Raw genomic sequence first — 6,000 nt, forward strand, 5'->3', positions numbered from 1 at the left:
ACGAACTCGGAATGACCTCATTCTTTTTGAACTATTTTTATCTTTCAATTATCTTCAAGATGATGATGAGAAATGCTTAATTTGAATGAGTTAAAATCGGTATTTGGCATGTGTCTTGATTATGAGCGTTTTGCTCCTTTTCGTCGCACTTCTTCCACTTCTCTTGGACTTGGGCACTTGGATACTTGGAATACTTCTATTTTTAGCTCTTTTAAGCACTTTATAGCTCCTTTTTGGATGATTCACCTAATTGAGACAAATAAGAGAAAACCAAAGTAATAATACGAAAATATGCAAGAATAATAGCTAAAGCAAGTATGGAATGCATGATCTTAAGTTAATATCATTTATTTATGCAAGAATAATATCTAAAGCACTTATCATTTATTTATGCTGATCTTAAGTTCTGTGACCCGATAATTAATATGCATGAAGTTTGGATCAAGAGTCTTGGAACCACATTCTTCTACAGGGCGAGACAAGAAATTTACCCTTATTTTCCTATGACTTTTTCTCTTTACAGAGTTATTCAGGAAATCTGTAGCTCTGTTGTTGTTCTTTCTCCTACCTTTGTTGGCCTTTTTTGATCCAGCAACACAATCAAGAAGAAACTTACTACGGTGTCCTGTTTGATTGTAGAGCCTGTTATTTGGCCCAACAAAATGAGGGACAGGTTTAATAACTTCCTTAGACACCCATGTAAGAATGTTGTGAAGTTTTTCATTCCTAATCCGAAAACGACATTTCTGCTCAGGATGCCCTTTGTTTCCGCAGTAATAGCAGTTCAAGGGTTTGCCTGTCTTTATGCGAGTCGATTTAGAGGGAGAATAATTTTTTCCTTTAGATCTATTGCATGCTGCGAGCGGTTTCACATGAGGAATTTTCGCTAGCCTTAACAAAATTAATCTTACTAGTCCTTGGAGCGTCTATTCCTTTATATCCCAGTGGATGGGGCAAAATGATTTTCTGGTTTTTAAGGAATTGAGGAGATGACCGTACAGAGGAGACTCCTCGAACCGCGCGAAATATTAAACCACACACAGATGCACCGCTGCAAAGGGGGTGCTTTAGATTCGAGAGATCAATTTGTAGTACTCCGGCCTAAATCAAGACAATGATCGTTCCAGAGTAAATTCGGTCACAAGAGAGGATGGGTTGATCTGTAGGAGGGAAGCTGGGAAATGTGTGGAATCAATGGTAATCAAAGATTGTGGGTGTGTGAATTATGAATATGATAAGCTCTGAATGATTGAAATTACTCAATTGAGAGTAGTTGCTCAATTGATGAGTTGATGATATCGTGTTGTCGATGAGACTGTTGATGTTGATGATTCAATCATGATTCAAAGACTTATTGATATTGCTGGAATTTTTAGACACCATGATTCCGTGAAGTGTGGCAGTTGATGGGATGAAAGAGTGGGGAAATGGAAATCGTGTTTGAGACCAGTTGTTCATCGTGTGATTACTTGGTCGATTTTCCATCCACTACTTTGTGAACTCCTTCAACTGATTGCACGACTTGCTCACATTCTAACGTGTGTATGAACACACGTGCCATAGACCACCAGACCAAAACCCTAAGTGATATCCCCCCAAAGTGACACGATTGATGTCTCGTGGTATGTTAGTCAATTGACGACTTCGTGGTTTGATGGGACGATGAGTCCATGTAGTTGCTGAGTTGAACATGATGTTCTGAAACTCATGAATTGAACATGTCATGAGACAGAGGTATAGTTCTTACAATGAAGTGAGCGAGTATTGCTCATTCGATGGATCGTTGAATATTAATTGTTGAACCAATATTCCTTGGTTTGAGAAAGTGTTGCTCATGTGATGAATTGTTGAATATTTGATCGTCTGAGCATGTGTTGCTCATCTGATGGATTATTGGCAGCGTACCAAAAATATTAATTAGAATAGTGGTCGTTGAACCGAGCATAATTAATAAAATTAATGACCATGAGGTCGTCGTAAAATTATTAAGGTTGGAATCTGGAATGATGATCCTTGGATGCAGAAACCCTAATTTGATCAATTGATGATCAATTCATGGTTCGTCAGAAGTTGAACCATGGGACGAAGGAGGGAGCGACTGCATGGGACCGTGGATCAACCATGTAGTGTCCATATACTCATGTGAGAAAATACAAAGAACTCCTGAAGAGTTGACGATTTTTTGGTGAAAGAATGATTAAATGCTGGTTTAATCATTTATTCGAAAATGCTCGTCTGAGCCTTAGGTGAGAAAACCTAATTAATTATGACAGAGTGAGGGACCGACCATGGGGTCATGAAACCGGCACTGGGTAGTCACTTGACCGCCTGATGATCACTTCATGAAAATCCAAAGTCTTTGGAAGAGTCTTGGACCTAATACGTGCAATTGTGCAAATTAGGTCAAAACTGTGAAACTTGATGGGACCGGCTTCTGTAAGCCAAAGAGCCAATCTTGGTCGGTCAAGATAGCGTGCTCGTGTCCCCAAGGCGTCCGCGTCTCAGTCCTGAGAATTTTGATATTTTCTGGCGTGCAATTGAGCATCCATTCGAGAAAATATGCTAAAATTAGGATTTCGACGAAACTGAGGAAAACACCATGAGATGATGAAAAATAATTATAGAATAAGGAGGCGTGGGACCGCCGAGGCCAAGGCATGGTCGGTCGGTCGTGACCACGGTCCCGTGGTGCCATTTTCCTTAATTTTATAATATTTGTGATGATTTTATGAAGAATTCATGAATTTTATGAAATTTGATGAATTTAGGGAGTTTCTATGAATTGAAGGAGTTTTCATGAGTTCAAGGAAGCAAAAAAATATTAAAATAATAAAAAACGGGCGTGTGGGACCGTGGGGGCGTGGCCGGACGGCTAGGGGACCGGTCCCACGAGTTTTCATAATTTTTTTATATTTTTTAAGTATTTTTCATGATTTGAGGAAATTTTTCCTAATTTGAGAGAAATACCATGAAATCAAGGAATTTGATGAATTTAAGGAAAAATAAAATAAAATAATAAAACAAGGGGCTTGTGGGACCGGCTAGGGCATGGCCGGCCGGCTAGTGGCCCGGTCCCACAAGTTTTCATTATTTTATTTATTATTTGATGATTTGTGCAAAATACCATGAAATCAAGGAGTTTTTTCATGAAATTAGAGAAATAATAATAATAATAATAAAATAATGAGGAACCGTGAGGTGTGGGGCCGGCTGGGACAAGGGCATGGCCGGTTGGCCTACGGTCACGCCCCACACTTCTTTCCTTAATTTTATATTATTTTTTACGAATTTATGAAAATACCATGAAACCGAGGAGTTTCCTCGAGACGAAGGAGATTTGATAAAATGAGAGAATTTTCATCAAATCATGGAAAATAATAAAAATGCATTAAAAATATAAAACTGGCGTGGGATTGGCCACAACACGGTCGGTCGGTCGTGTGTCCGTGCTCCCAGCACCCTGGTCAATATTTTTAATTATTTATTATTTTCTTCCCTATTTTTCATAGGTTCATCGTTTCGTTGTATTTTGAAATACTCGTTCGTGCGATGACTGTTAGTGTATCGTCGTTGAATACACCTTCACCATTTGAATCGGGGCTTACTTAGAGGTAGCTCAAACGCCCGATTGTTGATTATTTATTACTAATTGTGGAATTCGGTGGAGAATAATTCACAAAACTGAGTAATAAGATGTTTATTATTAATTCATAAGATCAGCTGAGGATTCGACTACGAATTCAGAATAATAAAGTGAGCATTACCATTCCATCGGATCGTAGATTCGACCATAGAATCAGAGTAATTAAGATTTATCTATTACCATTTATGAGACCCGTTGTGGATTCGATCATGAAATCGGAGTAATGAGATAATATAGTTATTGCTATTCTATGATATCAAGTCGTGGATTCGATCATAGAATCAGAACAATTGTTTATTGCCATTCCATGGGACCAGTCGTGGATTCGACCATGGAATAGGAGCAATTGTTATTGCCATTCCATGGGACCAGTCGTGGATTCGACCATGGAATATGAGCAATAATAGATTATTTTGGGAATTCAGTAATGAATGTCACGGCAGAATTAATCTTAATTAGGAATAATTAACTTTGTGGCTCTATACTAGCAGAGCAAGCTGTCTAGGAGCATTAATTATCCCGATATGAGCTTGTCGGTAAGTCATATCCTTTACATAGTCAGGGTAAACTCGTTGTTTGTTCCTGAAGACGTTATCGCTCTATACTAGCAGAGCAAGCTATCTAGGAGCCGTCCATCTCGTGATACTATATAGAAATAATCACTGAAAGTGTTCAGTATTCATGAGATATGTCGTTGTCTAGTCGTGAGACTACATATCTACATGTACTCTGAGAGAAAGTACTCTCCATTGAGAATTCGATGAGAGACCCGTGTCTCAATACTCACGTCTGATTACTGGATCAGAGCTTTGTATAATTATGAGTTTACGATTTTATCCCTTGTCGAAAATCCACCATCTACATTAAGTCCCCTGCTTACTGAGGAAAGCTGTGTTCCTCAGTCAGCATTAAATAGTGATTTTCCGGCCATAAATAATAATACCAGTAATTGAACTTAGTCGTAAGTTGAGACGTTACCGGATTTAGAGAGCATGAGAAAACCACGACTTGATGAAGGCTTCAATGTCATGATTGGAGCATCGTTTGATGAGCATAAAGTGGTAGCACCGCTGATTTGGTGATAGAACCTTGGTCGTTTAGGATTCGCTGGCCGGGCCCACGAAAGGAATTCGTTTTAGCACGAACGCTCGTTCGTTCGTTAGTTTAAGAAACAACAAAATAAACCTGAGTCTAATGATAAAAATTTTGTCTATGAGCTTTCACGAAAAACAAAATTTTATTTTTTTAAATATGTGAGATTTCACAAAATGGAATAAACTCTCGTTTCAAAGGTGGATGCTCGTACGAGAGAAAAGTTTTTTTTTTTTAAAATAGACGTGCGTCTGTTAGTAATAAAATTTTGTTTATGAGCTTTCATGAAAAAATTTATCTCGAGCTTTCAGAAATGTTTGAGAATATACTCTCGCTTCAGAGACAAATGCTCGTGCGAGGGAGCAAAAATATATATATATATTTTCCAAATTTACGTGAGTTTCACGTTAAATATTTATATAGTTTGTAAAATCATGTTTTGATTTTGAACAACTGTTGAATGTAGACCATTATACATGGTAAAATAATGTCTATATGTGAGTTTTCACAATCGTAGAATGGACGTCTGTCCAGATTTTGAGAAACCAGTGAATGTTCACATTGTAAAATTTACGTGGGTTGTTCACGGTTTTATGAAAATCATGTCAGAATTTTGCTCGTCTTAGCGGGTTTGAAGGAACGATCAAGATTTGAAGTATTAACTCATGTACTGTTAGTGGAATCGTAAACAGGTAAGAGTTGAAAGTTACCATTTTTGCAGACGCTGATGTGAGCATCTTTATTCCATGATTCGTTGTTTTGTTGAATCCTGTGCTTTGAATGATGCGCTGAATGTTATGCATCTGTCACATCCACTTTGCAAGAATGACTGACTCCCATGATGACACTTCCAAAGACGATATTTCCAGGGATGACATCTCCGCGGGTGCAACTTCAAGAAATGGTACTTCTGGGACCTCTGAGTGATGGTGAGAGATCCTTCATACTGAGTTGTACTCCTGGTTATTTCATCAACTATACCACAGGATGATCGTGTAGTGAGGTTTCAGATCAATATAGACTCCTCGGAAATGGAAGAAAGTCTTCGGGGCGGAGCACCCAGAAGTAAGGACTACAGGATGTCAGCAAATGACGTGCAGTCCCCAGCCGTTTCTTTGGTGAGTTGTTAGCGCTCCTTGTGTCATGACTTTTTCCTGCCCGTGCAATTAGGATCACGAGACCAAGTTTTTGTTATTTCTTTTCAGAACTTTTCTCCATCGATTGACGGTCTTCAACTTGTTCTCAGGCGAACAATTCAGGAATCC

The sequence above is a fragment of the Papaver somniferum genome, chromosome 9, assembly GCF_003573695.1.
Source record: "Papaver somniferum cultivar HN1 chromosome 9, ASM357369v1, whole genome shotgun sequence".
In the NCBI taxonomy this organism is placed as follows: Eukaryota; Viridiplantae; Streptophyta; class Magnoliopsida; order Ranunculales; family Papaveraceae; genus Papaver; species Papaver somniferum.